Here is a 22,971-nt window from a genome sequence, read left to right on the forward strand (position 1 = left end):
AAGGCTTGGGCTATGTCATCCCAGACATGCCAGTGAGAGATATCTTGGTCAATGAACCATTCGGAGGCTACCCCCACAAGACTTTCTCCAAAATAAGCCATCAGCAATTCTTCTTTTCCACCTGCACCCCTCAGTTGGTTGCAGTACCTTTTCAAATGGGCGATAGAGTCGCCGTGTCCATCATATTTCTCGAATTTTGGGGTCTTGAACCCTGGTGGCAAATGGATGTGAGGGAACATGCATAAATCACTGAACGAAACGCTTTTGTGACCCCCTAATCCTTGTATGTTCTTTATGTTCTGTTCAAGACTTTTCATTTTCCTGGCCATCTCATCCGACTCAACCGTCTTGGTAGGCTTTTCATTTTTCACTGGTGGCTCGTACTGAGGAGTCTGATTATATGGAGCCGAGACCCCGAAAGCCATATTTGGAGAGTAGTATTGGCCATCATAAGCATGAGATGGTGGCTCGTTGATTGGCCTCATCACAGGATGTGGAGGCGGGATTGTGTATGCCGGCGCGCCAAACACGACTAGAGAAGTATTCCTGACCGGTGCGACTGGAGGTCGCACATTAGAGGTACCAGGAGCAACGTGGAGGCTGTAGTTTGGCACATACCCTGGTGGTAGGATGTGGTCGCTCGTTGCATGGGGCGGTGGTTGAGTAGCCAGGGGTACGGTGGAAGTTCCCTCTGAGGGACCACGGGGTGGAGGCTGACCAGACACCCAAGCTTGATACACATCAGACAATTGCTGTCTCAATTTTCTTATTTCCTTCGACTCCTGTTCAACTGATTGACCTTGAGGGTCGTCACTGATCAACTAGATCTCATCATCGCTGGCCATCACTACCGCTCCCTTAGATCTAGTGAAGTAATGGTGTGTTGCCAGTTTCACCACAAACCAACCACCTTAAGCCTACTTAAAAGAGCTGAGACAGCAAACGTGTTAGGGTTAAGCATTTTATAGATATGAATCACACAAAATGTGTCATACTCCTATCATTGTCATTATTTCTAGCATGCTTTTGGAGGCTTCATGTTTCATTCCGGCTTTTTTTCCACTCACGCCTCATTTTGATCCCTCATCTTAGAATTATTGAAAACATATTTTGATCGAACCTTTTGTGGGTTGCCTACGTATCATGTCGCCGCATGAATTAGATCATTACGTAGTTCAGGGATACCGGAAATAAAGTACATAAGCTAGCTCTTTTTTTTTCTTTTGGAATGTTTGAAAAGAAGAATTCTTAAAGGAGAAAGAATTTTTTTTTTTTTTTGGATTTTGATTATTTTTGTTTTTGGATTTTTTGGGAGAAATACTTCTAAAGAAGGAAAAAATATATTTTTGGATTTTGATTTTTTTTTGCCGGTGAGAATCAGACCCGTGTAGTTCGGTGGATCAAAAATAAAATAGATAAACTAACTCTTTTTCATGTACAATTAATCCGACAAAATTTCCTAACAAAGAAAATATTTTTAATTTTTTTTTTCGATTGTTTTTTTTTGGAATTGGTGAAAGAAAAACTTTTAAAGTAAAAAAAAAAAATTTGAATTTTGATTTTTTTTTTTTTAATTTCAAAAGAAAGATTATTATTTTTTTTGGATTTTGGGAGAAAGACTTAAAAAAAAAAGGAAGAAAATATTTTTGGACTTTTGGTCTAAAAAAAAAAGAAGCTTCTAAAGAAGTAATTAAAGAAAAATATCTTTTTGGATTTTTAAAAATTGGGGGCCGAAACCGATGAGGTTTGCCTACGTATCTCACATCCGGTGAGAATCAGACCCGTGTAGTTCGGTAAAAATAGACTATGTTCTTTTTATTTTTATTTTTTATTTATGAAAATTAATCTTTAAAAACCATATGCACTAAACCACATCATTTTTTCTCTCTTCGTTCAACTGATATATGCTAAAGCCAGTCGACATGCAAGCCTCCCAAATAATGCAACAAGTAGCACGTAACATGACATAATGGTCTCAACAAAGCCTGTCCTAAAACAGAACTTGACCTCTGTGTCGAGCGCTGCTAAGTCAAATGCACATGATGCAAATAAAGCGTAGCCTACTAGGGATATTCATTGCTTGTGGCTTGTTCTTCTAAGTTTGTAAATGCTAAAGGAGATGGTATCTAGACCTGGCTTACCCGGGCGGACAACCCGAGCCGAGGAGCGTCAAGCGTCACCAGTAGTAGAACAGCACTGGCTAGCTAACGGCTCTCCCGCCTAAACACGTGTGACTAAATCCTTCACCAGAAGCTGGTAGGCTAACTAGCTTTATCTCAAGACAGAAATTTTGTGATGCTGGTAGGCAAACACAACATAACTAATTATCACAAGACTCAGAGGGATGCGAGAGAAGATACAATTTATATGTACAGTTCAACAATATCAAAACGGTAAAAACTCGACAAGTAACACATTAGGCCCAAATAAATCACAATATATACAAAAATTAATAAAGCCAAATAAAGTCAATGTACAAGCTCGAATTCTTGAAGTCCCCAGCAGAGTCGTCAGAGAGCTGTCACACCCCTTTTATGCCCCCCAAAAAGACATGAATATGTGTTATGGATGGTGGGTTAAAGAGTCTCTCCAATTAAAGTGACAAACTTGAATAAAGATTATTTTACTTACAGAGTCGCCACTTGGAATTGAGTTTTGGGGGTGTTCCAAGTCACCTTTTATTTGAATCCCTAGTCAAAGGAAGGTTTGACTCTATTATTATTGGTCTACAAAAACAAAGTCCAAGTAAGAAATTCTGTTGACCGGAGAAAAGGTGTGAGGCATTCTCCGAGTCCCGTGGTTCTAGCACGGTCGCTTTATTTGACTATATTTGGCTTAATTATCTGATTTATTGCATGTTTGAAACCTATTGTGTATTTTTTACTTTTGAACCGCATTTAATATTTATGGAATTATTTCTGGAACAAGTCACGATGTCGTACACTTGTCATTTTGGTTCACATTGCAAACCGCGCCACATGAAATGCACCCGCGATTTACGACATATTTATTTTTATTACTATTAGAAGTTACGTTCGGGGCACATGAAATGCACACCCGAATTTGGATTTATTGATCGTGACCATGCCACAGAAACCGTACCTATGGTCACGATGATTTATTATTAAATCACGCCTAAAGTACCTAAACCGTATCAAGCGTTGTAAGAACACAACATTATCCCTAGCTTAAAAAAAACATAAAGAAACAAAAATGTAGCAGCTTTAGGATGTGTAGAGAAATATAGAGCAATTAACAAGTAAAATTAACAAAGATAAATCAGTAGGATTACAGTATCCTTATCAAAGTTAAAGCTGCTTTGTTTTTCCTTTACACCAAAAAAAGCTATTTAACTACACTAATCAGCACAAAAGAATGGTAATGGGCCTCACATGTGCATTATAGAAAAGATTAAAAGAAACAACATCAAGAGCAAACTTTTGGAGATCAACTTTTTAAATCAGAATAAGAAAATATCAACGTGAAATCCATGTTTAATGCAAGTAAACATATGAAACTAAAGTTTTAAGTAGCAAACCTTACCAAGTTTTAGTACTAAATTTCATCGAAACAGAACCCTCATTAACACATTAATGAAAACAGAAACTATCAAAATTAACGTGGCCAACGTAGTTTCGTTCATCTCACATTAACATAATTAAACAGGTAACTCAATGAAACACCGTTAAGGTTAGTCGAAGTTACGAAATTTATTTAAGAGTAGAAGAGAATGAACCTTTACAATTGCTTGACTGCTTCTTTCAAAATTCGAACAAGAGTGAACCTCTTACCGAAGCTTTTGCCGGTAAATCCGGACGGAACCGGCAACTCAAAACCTCAACGGCAACCTTGATCGGAGTTAGATCTAACCCGAAACTTATCCTCAATGTTTAATCTATCTCTGCTTTGTAATTTATTGAAGCTTTGGCAAAGAAAGTGATAGAGGACTGCGATGGTGGTCGCTGCTTTGGCGGAGAGGATTTGAGTCCTTGAAGGAGGCGGCAATTTTTTTTTTGTTTTAATTTATTGGGTGAGGTGTGTGTTCTTCAGAGAAAGAAAATGGATGAAACTCTGGGAGGAGACAGGCGTTGCTAGGTTTTTCAAAGCGGGGGAGGGTTCTGTGTTGTTCTCCTCCTTTTCTTTGTGTGTGTTATGTGTGTCTTTTAATAGCTAAAAATGGATATAGGGTTTATGATAGGGGACAAGCATGGAGGACAAAGAGTAGGGAACAATGGAGAGTGGAATGGGGAACAAAGTGTGGGGAGATAAGCATGGGGGACAAGTATGGGGGACAAGCATGGAGGACAAAGGAAAGTGGAGTGGGGACGCGCCTGGGAAGATGTGAGCGGGAAATATTCAAGCACGGTAAAAAATTAGGTACTCACAGGCCTGGGTCGACTTTTTAGGGCGATTTTCTAATTTCTTTCTTTAGCTTTGATTTCATTAATCAGATTAGTTTCTTATAGTTGTATTTATGGTATGTAATTAATTTTGGCTAGATTTGGGCCATTCAGAGTCGGATATTCGTGCAAAGGGCATCGTTACCGATTGATTGAGCTTGGTTCGAGGTAAGTGGCTTGCCTAACCTTGTGTGGGGGAAATACCCTTAGGATTTGGTACTGTTGTGATATGTGAGCGCCCTGTACGTAAGGTGATGAGTAAGCACACTGGCTGTTTGTTGTAAAATCCGGTTTATTTTACTGAGTAGTAACCTATTTTTTCTTTAGTTTGAGTTATACCATTTAAATGAGTATTAGTCTGTTTTCATTCTTAATTTAGCTATTCCAATATGTGTAGTTATTCTGTTTAGTCTAATCTTGCATGTCTACGTGCTTTAACTGCTTATTTGAACTCTCTGAAGCATGCCTAGTTGATTTCCTATTTTTCCTTGTTCTTTATCAGTATAACTATAGAAATCTTGTTGTTAACTGTCGTATTTATCGGTTTGAACTGTGTATTTACTTTTGAGACTACGAGGCGGTTCCTCGGGAGTTCTCCCTGCACATTTACTTTTGAGACTACGAGGCAGTACCTCGGGAGTTCTCCCTGCATATTTACGCATATTTACGAGGCGGTACCTCGGGAGTTATCCCTGCATATTTACTTTTGAGACTACGAGGCGGTTCCTCGGGAGTTTTTCCTGCACATTTACTTTTGAGACTACGAGGCGGTACCTCTGGAGTTCTCCCTGCATATTTACTTTTGAGACTACGAGGCAGTACCTTGGGAGTTCTCCCTGCACATTTACTTTTGAAACTACGAGGCGGTACCTCGGGAGATCTCTTTGCTTCTTTACTTTGGGACTACGAGACAGTATCTCGGGAGATCCCCTGCTGTTTACCCCTGTGTTGTACTGCTATTTTTGCTGTATTTTCCTTTTGTTAAATTCCAGTCTCTTAATATACTGTTATATTCCCCTGCTTTATTTATTATATACCAGTAGGCCTGACCTGACCTTGTCACTACTCGACTGAGGTTAGACTTGGCACTTACTGGGTACCGTTGTGGTGTACTCATGCTACTCTTCTGCACATATTTTTTTTGTGCAGATCCAGGTACTTCTTATCAGCCCCGTTATTAGCTGAGAGTGCTTGCTACTGTACGGAGACTTCAAAGTACATCTGCCGCGTCCGCAGACCTAGGAGTCCCCTTCTATTCTCCCCTAATGTCAAACACTTCCTGTATTCCTTTTATTAGACTGTGGTGTATAGAGATACTATTTTCCTTCTGTAGCTTGTGACTTACGATGTTTCGGGTTTTGAGAAGATTGTGTATTTATATAGTATTGGTTATTGTACATGTCGAACGGCATTGTTACTAGTTATTCAGTTATCCATTGCTGTTAGTTGCCAAGTTTTACTTTCGTTTCTGAAGCCCCATGAGAAGAATTATCCAGTGCATGATTTGGAGTTAGCTGCGATTATTCACGCTCCAAAGATTTGGAGGCATTATCTTTATGGGATGTCTTGTGAAGTTTACACTGCTCATTGAAGTTTGCAGCATTTGTTCAAGCAGAGAGACCTAACTTTGAGGCAACGCAGATGGCTTGAGTTACTAAAAGTTTATGATATTACTATCTTGTATCATCCGGGCAAAGCAAACGTGGTTGCAGACGCCTTGAGTAGGACGGCGGAGAGTATGGTTAGTTTGGCTTTCATTTCAGCAGAGGAGAGGGCATTAGCTTTGGATATTCAGTCCTTGGCCAACAGACTAGTGCAGCTGGATATTTTAGAGCCCAGCCGAGTTCTTGCATGTGTTGTAGCTCAGTCTTCACTATTTGAACAGATCAAGGCTCGCCAGTATGATGATACACACTTAACGGTTCTTCGAGAAATGGTACTACGGGGTGGTGCCAAGGAAGTTACTATTAGAGCGGATGGCGTTCTGCGACTCCATGCTCATCTATGTGTTCCTAATATGGATGGACTGAGGAAAAAGATCCTAGAGAAGGCACATAATTCTCGGTATTCTATTCATCCAGGTGCTACGAAGATGTATCGTGACCCGAGGCAGCATTATTGGTGGCGACGAATGAAAAAGGACATAGTTGAGTATGTAGTTAGGTGTCTAAATTGTCAGCAAGTTAAATATGAGCACCAGAGGCCAGGTGGCCTACTTCAGCAGATGACTATACCGGAGTGGAAATGGGAACGCATTACTATGGACTTTGTAGTCGGGTTGCCGGGGACCTTGCGGAAATTTAATGCAGTTTGGGTGATTGTTGACAGGTTGACCAAGTCGGCACATTTCATTCCGGTTGTGACTACGTATACTTCAGAGAGGTTGGCCCAGATTTATATTCAGGAGATAGTGCGGTTGCATGGAGATGGCTCCATTTGAGGCTTTATATGGTTGGCGATGCCGTTCGCCCATTGGATGGTTTGAGCCCGATGAGTCTAAGTTATATGGTACTGATTTGGTGAAAGATGCCTTGGAAAAGGTAAAGTTGATTCAGAGCGACTTCGTACAGCACAGTCCAGAAAAAAGAGTTACGCAGATCAGAAAGCGCATGATTTATCATTTATGATGGGTTAAAAATTTCTCTTAAAGGTTTCGCCGATGAAGGGAATCATGAGATTCGGGAAGAAGAGCAAGTTGAGCCCAAGGTTTATAAGCCCATTTGAGGTGTTGAGACGAGTTGGGGAGGTTGTTTATGAGCTTGCATTGCCTCCCAATCTATCAGGAGTTCAACCGATTTTCCATGTATCTATGCTCCGGAAGTATCATGCCGACCTATCACATGTGTTAGACTTCATCACAGTTCAACTAGATAATAGTTTGGGCTATGAAGAAGAACCCATTGCCATTATTGATAAACAGGTTCGCCAGTTGAGGTCCAAGAGGATTTTTGCAGTAAAAGTCTAGTGAAGGGGCCAACCAGTCGAGGAAGTGACTTGGGAGGCCGAGGAAAACATGCGGAGCAGATATCCACACTTATTCAGCACTCCAGGTACAATTCTAAACCTGTTCGAGGACGAACGTTTGTTTAAGAGGTGGAGAATGTAATGACCCAACCGGTCATTTTAACTTTTAGAACCCCGTTCCCTAAAATAAAACTTCACGTATGTGTTTGTAATGAATTATATGACTTGCGTAGATGGTTGGTTCGGGATTTGGGAGTGTTCGGGTTGAAATAGGAATACTTGGTTCCATAAGTTGGCCTTAGAATGCTAAGTTTGACTTCGGTCAACATTTTGAGAAAACGACCCCGCAATCGGGATTTGACGGTTCCAATAGCTCCATATGGTGATTTTGGACTTAGGAACGTATTCGGAATTTTATTTGGAAGTCCGTAATTGAATTAAGCTTGAAATGGCTAAAACAAGATTTTAAGTTTGAAAGTTTGACCGGGGAGTTGACTTTTTGATATCGGGGTCGGAATGCAGTTCCGAAAATTTTCATAGCTCTGTTATGTCATTTATGACTTGTGTGCAAAATTTGAGGTCAATCAGACTTGATAAGATAGGTTTCGGTACCGAATGTAGAAGTTGGAAATCTTAAGTTTCATTAAGCTTGAATTGGAGGATGATTCGTGATTTTAGCATTGTTTGGTGTGATTTGAGGGTTCGACTAAGTTCGTATGATGTTTTGGGACTTGTTGGTATATTTAGTTGAGGTCCCGAGGGGCTCGGGTGAGTTTCGGACTGCTAACGAATCACTTTTGGCCTTTGGGAGACTGCTGATAGCTGCTGGTATTTTTCTTCTGATTTCCTTATACGCGATCGCGTAAGTTTGTCTACGATCGCGAAGAGTAATTTGGGCTGAGGCGACTTTGTTCTATGCGATCGCGTGAATGGGGTTGCGATCGCGTAGGCTTAATTGGGCAAGTCCGCGATCGCGTAGGTTGGGCCAGTCTGTGGATCGCGATCGCGTGGCATTATTTGCGATCGCGTAGGGGAAACTGGAGAGGAAGCCGGGCCACGCATTTGCTCTATGCGATCGCGTGAGAAGGGATGCGATCACGTAGAGTTGGAACCTTGTGCATCGCGATCGCGTGGCATTGTTTGCGATCGCGTATGGTTATTTTCTGGGCAGTAAAAATTTGTGCTACGCGATCGCGTGAGGATGTTCGCGATCGTGTAGAAGAAATCACTCGGCAGAGAGTTTAAGTTCTGAAAATGGGACTTCTATTTTTATCGATTTGGAGCTCGGATTGAGGCGAATTTTGGGAGATATTAAGAGGAAACAACGGGGTAAGTGTTCTTAACTCAATATTGGTTAAGATACCCGAATCCATCACTGTTTTATCATTTAATTGGTGAATTAAGTTGGAAAAGTTTGAAAACCCTCTTTGATAGATTTGAGGATTTGAGAGCTGAATTATTATCGGAATTTAATAATTTTGGTATGGGTAGACTCGTGGTTGAGTGGGCGTTCATATTTCATAACTTTCGCCGGATTCCGAGATGTGGAGCAAGTTGAGGTATGTCTCTTGTCTAATCTTGTGAGGAGAAAATTACTCCATAGGCAATTAAATTAATAATTATTGCTAATTGTGGGGGCTACGTACGCACGAGGTGACGAGAGTCCGTGTGTAGCAACTATTAATGCTAAAGTCCGGGTAGTTTAGGACTCAAAGCATGAATTACTTGTGTAAATTGTATCCGTTATTTAATTAAATTATTTGGTATATATTGTGAATAGTTGGGTAAAAATATTAAAAGATGAAAATCTCATATGCTTAATTTTCTATTTAAATTAATTAATTGTTAAAGGAAATTTGTTCCTCCTCTCGAATTGATCTTATAATAAATATATTCTCCTTCCGGAGGTACATAAGAAAATGTCCTCCTTTTTTGTGGAGCGGACTGAATGCCTCGGCAGGATAAATGCATCTATGGATCTCGCCGCACGTCCCTCGGCAGTGTACACGACACTTTGGATCGGGCCGTACGAACTCGGCAACAATCGTGCCTAATAAAATTTATAATTACACGATACCTTGAAATTTTAATTGCAGCTTGTGAATCTAGTTCATAGATTGGAAATTGTTGTATTTGAAGGAATTAAATGGTTTCTGTTATTTAAATAAATTATTGTTAACTCTATGAATCATGTTGATTTATATATTCTAGTTTAATTTCAATTGTTATTATTGACCCATAGTGAGTGTCAAAGTCGGCCATCTCGTCTCTACCTCTTTGAGATTAGGCTTGATACTTACTGGGTACGCATTGTTTACGTACTCATGCTATACTTGCTACACTTTTTGTGCATGATCTGAGGCAGGCACTAGTGGAGGCCCTATCATCGCACACCCGCGTTATCCTGAGGCCTAGTGGTGAGCTGTCTTTCTGAGTCGTTCTGCAGCTACCAATGCCTCTTCTTGTATTTGCATTCTGTCTATTTTATTTCAGACAGTGTTTGGGATTTTTTTTGTATAATCTATTAGATGCTCATACACTTGTGACACCAGGTTTTAGCACACACATTGGTAGAATTGGGAGTTGATTATTTGTTTTTCTTGGATTTAAATTAATTGGTATCTTTTCTGTTTTCTTTAATATTGCTAGTAAAATAATAAAATTACATAGAAAATTATTCTGAAAATAATTGACGTATGTTTAAATTACTAGTTGGCTTACCTAGCTGTAGTGTTGGGCGCCATCACGACCTATAGGTGAAATTGGGTTGTGACATTATAGGTAATATTTATTTTTAATAATTTTTGGAATTCAGACATGTGGGTCCGAGGGTTGACTTTATTGACTTTTCGAGCGGAGTTGAAAATTCTTATAAATTGATTAATTATAAGCATTGGAGTATATTTTGATTGATTTGCATTGACTAGTTTCGGGACGTTTGGCTTTGAGTTGAGATGTCAGAGAGGCATTGGAGCCGGTTATGGAATTTTGGAGCGAAATAAGTCTCTTGTCTAACCTTGTGAGGGGGAAACTACCCCTTAGGTGATGTAATTGTTATGTGCTATTAGTTATGGGTGCTACATACACACGAGGTGACGAGAGTTCGTACGTAGCTAAAGCATGTTTATGTCCGGGTAGACTTAGGACTTTACCGTGTAATATTTAAATTCATTCTGCTAGCTTAATTAATTAAAATTATAATTAAACTTGATTTAGAAATAAATACATATATATTAGGCCTACCTTGAGTTTTTGGTAAGTTATTTGAGAAACGGTAAAGGTTATACTCACCTTGTGTTCATATACTGTACCATAAGCTCGTGTCTCGTAATTCGATAATTCCTTTCCTTTCTTGTGGAGCGTGCCGAACGCCTCAACAAGATTATGTACCACACTCTCATGGGAACAGGTCATTCGCCTCGACAGTAAAATAGATGCATCTATGGTTCGTGTCGCTCGACCCTCGATAATGTACACATTATGATGGGATCAGGCCGATTGCCTCGACAGTATCATATTCTTTCTTAAATCTGGTCGTACGACTTTGGCGTATTCGTGCGTTATATCGCTAGCAGTCCAAATATTTACGAGATTTTTCCTTCCACTGATGCCTTGTATTTTATATGGTATATCTTATTTATTTGATATTGGCACTGGGTATTTTCTGAGCTGTTGATATAGAATACGAGATGAGAAATTGATATCGTTTAAAGAAATTTTTGGAGATTGTGTTAGTTACAGATTTACCTCACTACTACTGTTGTGCTTCTTATCTGTTTATAATTTACCATATTGATTTATTAGACCACTAGTAAGTATCGATGTCGACCCCTCGTCACTACTTTTTCGGGGTTAGGCTAGATACTTACTGGATACGCATTGATTTACGTACTCATGCTGTACTTCTGTACTAAATGTGAAGGATCCGACAGGTTCATTTGGTGGTCATCTTAGCGCGTAGGCGCATCTGCTGATCAGTTGAGGAGACTTTATGGTGGGCTGTATTCTATACTACGCATCGCAACCCACATAGTATTCATCGTACCATTTACTTTATTCTGTCTTATTTACATTCCAGATAAATATTGTATTATTATTATTGTACTCCAAAGTAAATGTTCATGCACTTATGATACCGGATTTTGGGATATACTAGTTGATGCTTACGGTTCTATATATTATCGTCGCCTTTCATTTCTCTTATAAACTACAATTTTTGTACGTTCCCGTGGATTTAAAAGTGTAAATTTCCTTCCTTATTAAAATTTATGATTTCGAAAGTAATAAAATGAGTAATTAAATTGATCAATTACTGTTGGCTTGCCTGACGACGACGTTAGGCGACATCACGACCTATAGTGGATTTTGATTCGTGACAAAGGAAGTTTATCTTATTATTTGTGACCGTCCAATAAGATGGTTTCAATGAATGCCATATCATTAATATAAATTTTATCATGAGTTGGTACATGATACGTTTTTTGGCTGAAATTTTGAGACAAATAAAAAGATAAAATGAAAATGAAAATCAAACTATAGTATAAAAGGGATTTTTGCTACCTATACTACATAAAAAACTTATTTACCCTCCCTAATCAAGTTTTAACTTAATTACATGGTCATATACAATTTATCATTATATAAAAATTAGTTTTAAATGAGTATCCCTTGATTGTAACCTTTTAATTTAGTAAATCACGAAAAATCCTCACAATTCCTTACTTACCCAGACAAACCCCAATCTTTCTAAAGAATTTTTCTTTTTCTCTATTTGAAATCAACCCTCTTTCTACACCGATTAAACAAGGTTTTTTCTTCTAAAGTTCATAATTTTCGGTAACAATGCCGAAGAAATGGATTAATTTTTTATCGATTTTGAATTTTGTCATGGATGGAGTTTGGCGCTTTTCTGGGCTTCCCCTTTTCTTGTTAGTGTTCCGATGGCGGGCTAGCAATAGATGTATATTAATTATTTGGCTGGATTGTTCGAATTAAAATTGTCAATCAATATATTTTGAAGGTGTTTGACTCTCCACCATTGACAGCCATTAAAAAGTTTTCAAAGCTTTGAATTTGAATTCAGATTTTTCAAAAAATATTTTTTATTTGGATTGGGTGTTATTGAAAATAATTAAAAATATTCTATGGAGTTTATTTCTCGATTTTGAGAGTATTTGGTGAAAATTAGATTTGATTTGACTAGATTTTCATATTGAAATTCGAAAAAGAAGCAGAAGAACACACCACATACAATATATATAAAAATTATATACAAAATAAATACAAAAGATATATTTTATAAAATTTATATAAAAAATATATTTAAGTTGTATGATGTTGTGATTGTATTTAACTGGGTAAGAATTATGTATGAAAGTTGTAAATAAGTTATATATTATATAATTAGTTGTATGTTATTGTAGATATATTAAATTTTGTATTAAATTTGTTTGAATTTATTTTTAATTTGTATATTGATGTACCATACATTGTTATTTTTTAAAAATAGATAATTATGGCAAAGAGAAAGAAGAGTTACGCTAATTATGGCTTAAAAGGATAACATACAACTGGAAGGAGTCTTATTTAGATGAAAGGATAATTTGAACTTCGTTCCCTTCGGTTACGTCCTTTTTCAAGCAAAGAATCTCCTAATTTAAGAAACTAATGATGAATTTTATATAAATTATTAGAAAAACTTATTTAGGGCGAGTCTTCCCTTCGGATTACTGCATTTATAATCCGATAACCGTCAAATCAAACTGTATAATTATGTGCCCGATCCTTCTATGAGCACCCACTACATGGTACGGGTCTTTGCTTTATTCAGAATGTCAGACTCCATTTCTTCGTCTAACACGATCCTTTCTCTCATTTTCTCGCGTTCTCTCTGCCATTGCTCAGGTTCCAAACAAAGTTAAAGCTCTCTTTAATTTAATAATTTTTTGGTTCTTTTTATGATTTTTTTTTTTGCGTTTTTATGTTTGAAATTCTGTTGATTTTACTCCTAACAATTATACGAAATTCAAACCAATGATCTCAATATCACTTCAAAATGCTTTTCTATCGTGATTTTGATTAATAATATGCGTAACATTGCTTCTTTTACGTGTCTGTGTGATGCATTTGCTGGTTTATTTTTGTTTTTTAAAAAAAAATAATCATGTGAAAGTGAATTGTCAAACAAAAAACTGGGTTATCCTGTTCTTTAATTATTGGGCTTACATTATGTGAAGTTATCTGTTGAATTATAATTCCGCTTACAATGCTAGGAAATTCAAACCTAATTACAATCTCCTCAAAATGATTTTTTCTAGTAATCATTTGATATTCTGATGTTGACGAATAATATGCATAAAACTGCCTCATTTACGTTTCTGTGTATTATAATTTTGAGTAATTGGTTGGCTAAACTGGTGATCAGGTGAAATTCAATTGCAAAAGAAGATTTCGGATCATTGTTTGTCTGTTGGCATCGTAAATTGCAGTGCAATGGGTTTTGATTTTGAAGCTTAAACTTCACCTTAGATATTTTTATAGTTGAAGTTAAGGATAAGAATGGATAGTAACAAAGATGAGGCCTTAAGATGTGTTGGTATTGCCAAGGAGGCAGTTGTGTCGGGCAATAAGCAGAGAGCGCTTAAATTTATCGGAATTGCACATCGCCTTAATAGTGAACTACACGTTGAAGATCTTTTGGCTGCTTGTGAAACTCTTAATGCCTCAACTCCTGATCCCTCTAGTGAGGCTGACGATGTTTTGAGCGAGAAACATGTCAATGGTCATGTCAAATTAGATGAGGTTTCAGATGGGGAGAGGAACTATACTGAAGAACACGTGCATTTGGTTACACATATTAAGAGCGAGAAGGAGTAATATGCAATTCTTGGTTTAGAGAAGGGTTGTTCAGTTGAGGAGATAAGAAAGGCATACCGCAAGCTTTCTTTGAAAATTCATCCTGATAAAAACAAGGCTCCGGGTTCTGAAGAGGCATTTAAGAAAGTATCCAAGGCATTTAAGTGTTTGAGTGAAGATGATTCAAGGAGGCAGTATGATGAGACGGGTTTGGTTGAAGAATTCGAGTTTGATCAGCAGTATAATCTTAGACGTCGGAGGAGAAGAATGGAGCGTGAGTATTTTGAAGATGATTTTGATGATGAAGAGATTATAAGGGCATTCTTTGGTCAGTCTGAAATGTTTAGGACAGCTTATGCCTACTGGACAAGGACCAACGTCCGTCAGCAGAGAGAGGATTTAGGTTCCTCTGGGCCTAACTTAATTCTCCTCTTTCAATTGTTACCATTTTTGATCATTTTTTTACTTGCTTATCTTCCTTTCTCGGAGCCTGAGTATACTTTGCAGAAAAACTACTCTTATCAGTTTGAGAAGGTGACAGACAAATATGGGGTAGAGTTTTTCGTTAAGTCGGCACAATTTGATAAGAATTATCCTCTTGGTAGTCCTGCTCGAGAAAAAATTGAAGACCGTGCTATCAGAGATTACAAAAATACACTTGAACGTTACTGTCGTATAAAACTCCAGAGGCGACAATGGAACAGGAACTACCCAACACCTCACTGTGACAGGCTTCAAAATTTTGGAATAGCTAATTGAGGTCAGCTTAGTTTCTTCTGTCTCCTTCCGTTCTATGTTCTGCTGAAGAAGATTTTCTGCTTTGATCAATGACTTTATAATTGTTTTACATTATATGAACTTCTATGTCAGCTTTAGAAATTAAATATTTCAACATCCAGTCAGTAAATTACACATTAAATGCACCATTCTCGATATTGAGACATGCCTATTCATGCCGACTTGTATAAAAACATGCATCCAGAACAGGAAAACATATCTCACATTGAGGTTACCAAAGACTGGCCAAAGGGGGAGACTAAACTTCCCTAAACTATGATAGTAAAAAGAATTGAGATGGATGAGTGTATTCCTCCCCACTTACTCCCCCAGTCCCCCTAGTCCCTGACCTACTACAACAGTACTTTAATCTGGGATTATACACAGAGACAGACACATACAGAGACACAAACACATATCCAATAAAGAAACCAATTTCTGGATCATCATTGTGTGAGGAAAAGTAAGGGGATTATGCATAAAGTTTGTATTTATTTCTTGTTTATTGATTCTGATTTATTTACTTGAGTTTAGGTGGAGTTATTCTATTCTGATTTCTTTTTAAACGCTGTAAGGAGCATGTATGGAAGGAGTAGTCCAACTCGGCCATGGCCTGTGGATATGCTCAAGAATAAAATCTGGACATTTAAGCAATTGAGATAAGCAAGGACACACTAACTTATTTTCTTTTCAGCGATTGCAATCTTTCAACCACTGTTTACTCATTCTCCTAGTGAAGATAAGATGACATAGAAATGTTGTTTGCTTTTACTCTGTCAGTCCCATTTTAACTTTCACTTTAGTTTGTGTGGATATAATTTCTTTTTATGTAATGGAACCATTTATTGCAACTCAACTTTGTTGAATGTTAGATTACAGTTCGCTAAGAATGTTATCTTTTGGAAAAGAAATTATCAGCTGCAACTCAAAATTGTTGAATGTTAGTGCAATAGTTCTGTTGAAGTCGTGGAATGTTTGTGCATTAGTTCTATCGAAGTCCTCCTTTTTGTCCTGCTGTGGGGAAGGCAGAAGACTTCTGAAAGTCACCTTTGTAGTTTTATCTGTTAAGATCTTGAAATAGAGAATCTAACACCAGATTAAGCACTTAATATAAATTAATTTCAGATTACCTGTAATCAGTTCTTATGAGTCTAACTAGGACCAAGATAAGAACAAAATCATGACACATCAATAAATTACCACAAATCTAATAATAATAAGTTTTCTGCCATAGATGGTTCTATATGTGTGTTATTTACTTACAAAAAACCCCTGAATTTCATACTTTTTTCATTTGTTCCACCGGTTTTCAAATTTATTGCTCTACAAAAGGTTGTTGTTAAATTTTTTCCTATATAAGGGTTGTGATTAGCCCCTATATAACATCACCTTGGTCTTGACGACTCCTTTGCATTTTCAATCTATAAGGCTTGGTTTGTACATTTATCAAGCTCGTAAACTCTTTTACCATGGCCGATTTTTATCAACCTCCCATGATTGTACTTGATAATCTTTTCCCGAATGATATCACGGCTGCTCCTCAATGCTCCATTTGCTTGGATGACGTTATAGATAACGATGGGAGGTCAATTGCGAAACTTATATGTGGTCACATTTTTCATTTGGGTATGTAACATAAGATTCAATTTTCGCATATGTCTAATAGTTGTATGTTTCATTTTGTATTGGTTAATTAAGCTAGATCTGCTGTCTTTTTGTTTTTTTTAAAACTTTATTTATGATTAAGAATTTTTTTCAGACTTGTTAATGAAGATGTTAATATGAACTATTCCAGGCATTTCTTCGCCCAATTTTATTCTTTTTTTAATTCTTAAATTTTTTATGAAACTTCTCTCTCTCTCTCTCTCTCTCTCTCTCTCTCTCTCTCTCTCTCCCCCTTTACGATTTGGCCCTTTTAGAAGAATTTTTATGAAAAGTTTCTAGAGATGAAAAAAGTATGTTTTAATGAGTAGTTAATTTAAGACGTTTTGTTCTGATCTCAGAAAAATGAAGCGTCTTAATGTTGTTTTTATAACTAAAAAGATGTTTATAAGAAAGTGCTTCAAACAAACGCTTCCAGAAAGGGAAGAAAAAGGGGAACAATAAAAAGTTGAATCCATACCTATTGTGTGAGAGACTTCGACAAATATTGAAACCATAATACTAGTCATTTTTGGTCAAGTAGGGTTTGCAATACACAATTAAAGCAGTTCACTAGTTTTTTTTTTTTTTGGTTAAGCTATCCACTCGGGCTTTCAGCTCCGTGATGAGGGGTTTGGCTTTCACTTGTCTGTTTTTCCTTTATTTATGTATTTTGTTAACATATAAGATTGTTTTCCTCCTTTTCGTACACGAATTTTTTTTATATGATAAATGATAGAGTAAAAATCTTTTGGAGAAATAAAATTACTCAAGTAGAATCTATAAATACATAAATGTCTGTGAGTGGCCCCGTGTATGTTTATTAATATTTATTCTGGATGCAGATTGTATAGGGTCTGAGTTCAATTCCCGGGAATTAATGCGTTGCCCGAATTGTCGGGAGATTGAAGACGGAAACTGGCTGTTTCCAGACGGTGAGGGACTTGATGAACAGCATGATGATGAGGAAGAGAGTGAGGAGGAAGATGAGCCTGAACCGGTAATTTAAAAGCTCATTTACCATTTCCACCTTCTTTTTGACATATATATAGTTAAATCATATTGGATTCTCCTTCTACTATTTATAATTTTGTAACATCTCTCTCATTTTTATTTACCTTTTCTTCTTTGTGATTTGAGTATAGATATATTGGCAGGCGTGTTTTTACAAGTGATACTGGTTAATTAGGTTTTATTTTCTTTGTGATTTGAGTTGAATCGTCTGTAACTTCAAAGGTAAGATTTACTTAGAAAATATGTAAAAAGGAACCCTAGGATGTCTAGACCGCATTAAAAGAAAGGGTACATCAAAATTAAGAACTTCAAGATTCGAATAACGTGGTTTGCAATCTATGTTTGAGTTCACCAAATCTGGACTTCTCATAATTAAATCTATAACTATTTAAGAATGTAAAAATAGAGATTTAGGAACTTTAACTAGCGTGAAAGTTAAATGAGAGGTTAGAGTCAAAGGCGAGCCAATAAGCTTTTCAGTTAATGAAGAGCTTCCCTTAATGTGAGCAGTGAGCCAGTAACAAGATACAATTTACGTCATATTATCATGCATGAATGTCTGTTCCATACTTGGCTCATAAATACGATAATTTCGTTTTAAAAGTGAGACCTAACTCAAATAATCAGGCTGTGGGTGTATAGTTGACTAGTTATTACATTGCAGGTTTATTTTTCCCCAACGTTGTAATATACTTTATTCCTTCTAGTTGTGGTCAATTAATTTTTATTTTAATTGTCCAGTTCTCTATTTGTTGATATACGATTGTAGTGTACTGTCACTGTTCCTCTCCGAGAGGAGAAAAAGAGAGAGAAGAATGAGATAAATTTGTTGTTTCAACAACTTGAGTAACTTCATAGTATCATGAAAGATCAAGTTGCTGGGAATTTATACTGCAGGTTCTTAGAATACTCATTGGACTATGGAGTTCGATAACTATTATGATTATTAGACTGATTATTTAAGATTGGTTTTATTTATTTACTTATTTATTTCCGAAATGGCTTATTTCATTTTCTAGAGATTTGATTGTTATTTGTAGTTTGTACATACGTTAATCTCTCACATTTTTACAGTTAAAAAAAAACTTGTGTTACAAACTCATTATTAGCATCTAATACAATTTTCTAAATCAATTTCCTCCTTGCTTTGGAGTAGTTGCCTGCTGAACAGCCAGTGGAGTTATGCTTTGGTCCACCTGTTGAAGTGGAAACTCAAGTTGCTAGGAATGTAAGGTAACCTCAAAATCATTTCTTATACATGCTTATGTGTCTTACGAGCAATAATCTTTTTTCCAAACAGCACATATAATTAAATGATTTAACTCTTCTATGCTTTCCAAATAAGATTCCAGTTAGAGTAATAGTATATACTTGCAAACATCAAACTTACGTTTTAATGTTGTGATCCATATCTGCCATATTACCAGCAATATGCATAACTTATGAAACAAAAGTAAAAGTCTGATTGAAACAAATTAGTGAAAGATCAATCTAACTTATTCTTTATTTTATCCATATTAATTTATATGCGGGTTGCTCTAGTGGTGAGCACCCTCCACTTCCAACCAAGAGATTGTGAGTTCGAGTCACCCCAAGAGCAAGGTGGGGAGTTCTTGGAGGGAGGGAGCCGAGGGTCTATCGGAAACAGCCTCTCTACCCCAGGGTTGGGGTAAAGTCAGCGTACACACTACCCTTCCCAGACCCCACTAGTGGGATTATACTGGGTTGTTGTTGTTGTTGTTGTGTCAGTGTTTTGAGGATTAGAAATGTGTAAATTTAATCAGAATTATTTAACTTTTATAAACCGATAGTGTAAATTAGGTCTCCTTTAATTACATGTCGTAAGAATAAATTAGTAACCTGCAAAACATGGTAGATAACTTTTTAAATTTCTTCCTGTAAATTTACGTACACTGATAGTATAAATCCATCTAACAATTGCTTTGTTGTGGAAATATGTAAAAAAAAAAAAAAAAAAAAAAATGGGATACGATTACGAGCTTCCCTCCAAGGGTATTCGTGTTGATGGGGTGTACAGAACACTGCCCAAGTTCTTCTCAAGGCTGCACAAAAACTTTCAATTCTACTACTCCCTTAACGGCCATACATCTCCAGTGTCAGCAGCCTGTTATGAACGTCATTGTCAATGCTCCTACAACTATTGCTATCCACAGGAATAATACCAACGTTGGAAACTCCACGCCTAATGGAAATGGGTAAGATAGTTTTTTCATTAAACTTTCAACAAAAGTCATGCTTCTTTTTTCTCTTTCTTTACTTGATTTAGTATTGTAGTTATCACTAAATTCTTTTAGAGTAACTTTTCTCATAATATGAATGTAAGTTACTATCCCGTGCATTGAAGAGGATTTAACAAAATTAACCTTTTCTTTCTTTTATTTTTTTGGGTGAAAATAAAAGTTTTATTAAGCACCAGCAACTAAAAACTACTCAAGTCTCCCTACAATCCTCATCTACAAACATAGCCTTTCTCTACACTTTGTTTTTGTCTACCATTACAATGAATAGCTCCTACTCCTAAAGTTTCGTCAACTGTACATAAGTCCTTATCCAAGGGTGGAGCCACCTTATGGGAAGCGGTGTCACGTGACACCACTTCGTCGGAAAGATTTATTAAATGCATATATAGACATAAGCAAAACCAGATAATACATAGAAAAGGATACAAGTGACACCACTTGAAATAAAATAGCTCGTTGCCCAGCTGGTTAAGCATTTCAACCTCTTAGTAGAGGTCGGGAGTTCGAATCCTTTTAGCGGCACGCAAGTTTTTATTGTTTTTGAGACATTATTTATTAAATAAGAATTAAAATATATTCTGTATTAGTGAGGCTTGAACCACTGACCTCTAACAAAATTAAGCAACAACAAAAAGAGCAAGAATTCATTTGTTAGTCAAGTTGACAATAAATATACTCAAATCTTTCTTGGAAAAAGACATACTTGGTACTAGTATTTCTAATGAGACTATCATTAATACATTTCAGAAAATAAGATTTATAGTAATGTTTTGATTTTTTTTTTTTTTTTTTTTTATAAATATGATGTCATTATAGCTATTCATTTGTTCACTTATTTGTTCACCTATTACAAAATGTGACACCGCTTACGAAATATTCTGCGTACGCCACTATCCTTATCTATACATGTTCCTCCATCCACTTCCTTTCCCTTCCTCATATTGATCTTTTATTCAATAAATCCTTCACCCGCTGTTTACAATTTTGCCGTATGGCATCAATCACAATTTAGGGTCGAGGTACCCTGTGATTCCAAAAAGCTTCATTCCTCACCTTCCAGATATGATAAACCAGAGCTGCCAGTATGAATAACACAATAGCTCTACAGGTTTTCTCTTTAGTTATCCTTGCCATTCTGCGCCACAACCCCTGAAAATCTTGTTGTTGTATCCCCATTCTCAACCATTGTAGTATTGCCTTCAAGCATAGTTGTGAGAATGGGCATGTAAAATATAGGTGATTAATTGTTTCAGCTTTATCTTCACAAATAGCACACATACTCCCTTGACAGTATTCCAATCCTGATCAGTCGATCCCTCGTCAGTAGTCTTTTATGCGCAGCTAACCAGCAAATGAAGTTGTGTTTAGGAATCTTATATTTGCTCCACACCGATCTCTTCCATGCCCATTCCTCCCTGGTCCCCTGCAACCAGTTGTAGCCACCTTTGATTGAGTATGTCCCTGTCACCTTTAGCCAGCCATCTTGAACATATATAGCCAGCTGCCACCTTTTATCTGATTGCATAGATTTTTCTCCAATACCAACTGCAGTTTTGAGGCGGTGAATAGCCAAATTAACCTTTCCTCTTTGATTAAATATGTATTTTGACAAAACTAGCTAGCCTTTATGAATAATCCAGTAATTATTCATACTACGTAATAAAATACATAAGTGACAGAAGAACTGTACTACTCCAGCCGTTCCAATTTATGTGAACTTGTTTGACTGGGCATGAAGTTTAAGAAAAAATGAAGACTTTTGGAATTTGTAGTCCTAAACAAGTCAAAAATGGGTCCAGAGTATTTGTGTGATTATAAAAGTTTCTCATTAAGGGTACAATTGAAAGATTAAGCTAAATTATTACCAAATTTAGAAAGGGAGTCATTCTTTTTGGAACGGACCAAAAAGGAAATAGGTTCACATAAACTGGAACAAAGGTAGTACTACTTATTATAACAAATTGAAGAGTACGTAATTATTTTTGGGTAGAGTAGAGTATTATTTTTGCAGTTTTGTTAATTATTTCGTGTCCCATATGTTACTAGGCCTGCTGCTGCAGCTGCAAATGGAGGGCCGATGCCACTGCCAATCTTTCAGCAGCTGCAACAACCAATGGCGCAAAACCATCTTCCTTTGTCTCCACTGTCTATCAGGCGGAGGGCGGGTGATGTTGCTGGAACCAGCCGTGAACAGGTGGCCCCTCCACCAAGAAATGGACCGGCGAATGAGCAGGCTATTATCCAGAACCTAATCTTGAGATTTCTCTGGAAGTTAATTCAACTTATAATGAGGAGCATCCGTTTTTGTGCCAAAGGCTGGAGAGCATGAACCTGGAGCGTCTGCGTCCTATAGACGAGACGAGGCTGGCTTCTGATGAAGAAGAAGATGATAAAATCCGCCATCCCAATATGTTTCATTTCTTTTAGGCATCGTCCGGATCGGAGACAAGCTCTTTGGATGGAGTTTATAAAGTACTGTGATATGGTACTCAAAACATTTTTTGAACAATTTATCTTGGGGTTTGTGTTTTGGCATCCTACGATAGACATTTGTGGTCCGGCCCTTCCCCGGACCCCGCGCATAGCAGGAGCTTAGTGCACCGGGATGCCCTTTTGTTTGTATTTTGGCATCGTTTTTCATGCCTGGTACTATTCTTAGATCTTGCTATCAAAACAATTGGAAGCTGCTTTTGATTAAACCATTGATGGATTCATATTTCCATAATTAGAAGTTCCAATTAATATTGCTTTATTTCTGTGCTAGTTATTCCATGCTAGTTTTTTTTAAAACTAATAGCCTGTTTGGCTGTACTTCTTTTTGGCCAAAGATATTTTTGTTTTGTTGCCAAACGTACTTTTTTCCAAAGTTAAGGTGTTTGACCAAGCTTTTTGAAAGAAAAAAGTACTTTTGAATAGAAGTAAAAACAGTTTTTGAGAAGCATAAAAAAAAGTAGTTTTTTTTAGAAACAATTTGTTGAAAATTACTTTAGAGAAAAATATACTTAGAAGCACTTTTTAAAGCTTGGACAAATACTAATTGTTGCTCAAAAGTGCTTTGC

The 22,971-nt window shown here is 37.0% G+C and overlaps 1 pseudogene; it reads left to right on the plus strand.

Moving 5' to 3' along the window:
• Window positions 1–13,112: 13,112 nt before the first annotated feature.
• Window positions 13,113–22,664, plus strand: LOC107771133 (chaperone protein dnaJ 49-like; annotated as a pseudogene).
• Window positions 22,665–22,971: the final 307 nt, after the last annotated feature.

The sequence above is a fragment of the Nicotiana tabacum genome, chromosome 14, assembly GCF_000715075.1.
Source record: "Nicotiana tabacum cultivar K326 chromosome 14, ASM71507v2, whole genome shotgun sequence".
Lineage (NCBI taxonomy): Eukaryota > Viridiplantae > Streptophyta > Magnoliopsida > Solanales > Solanaceae > Nicotiana > Nicotiana tabacum.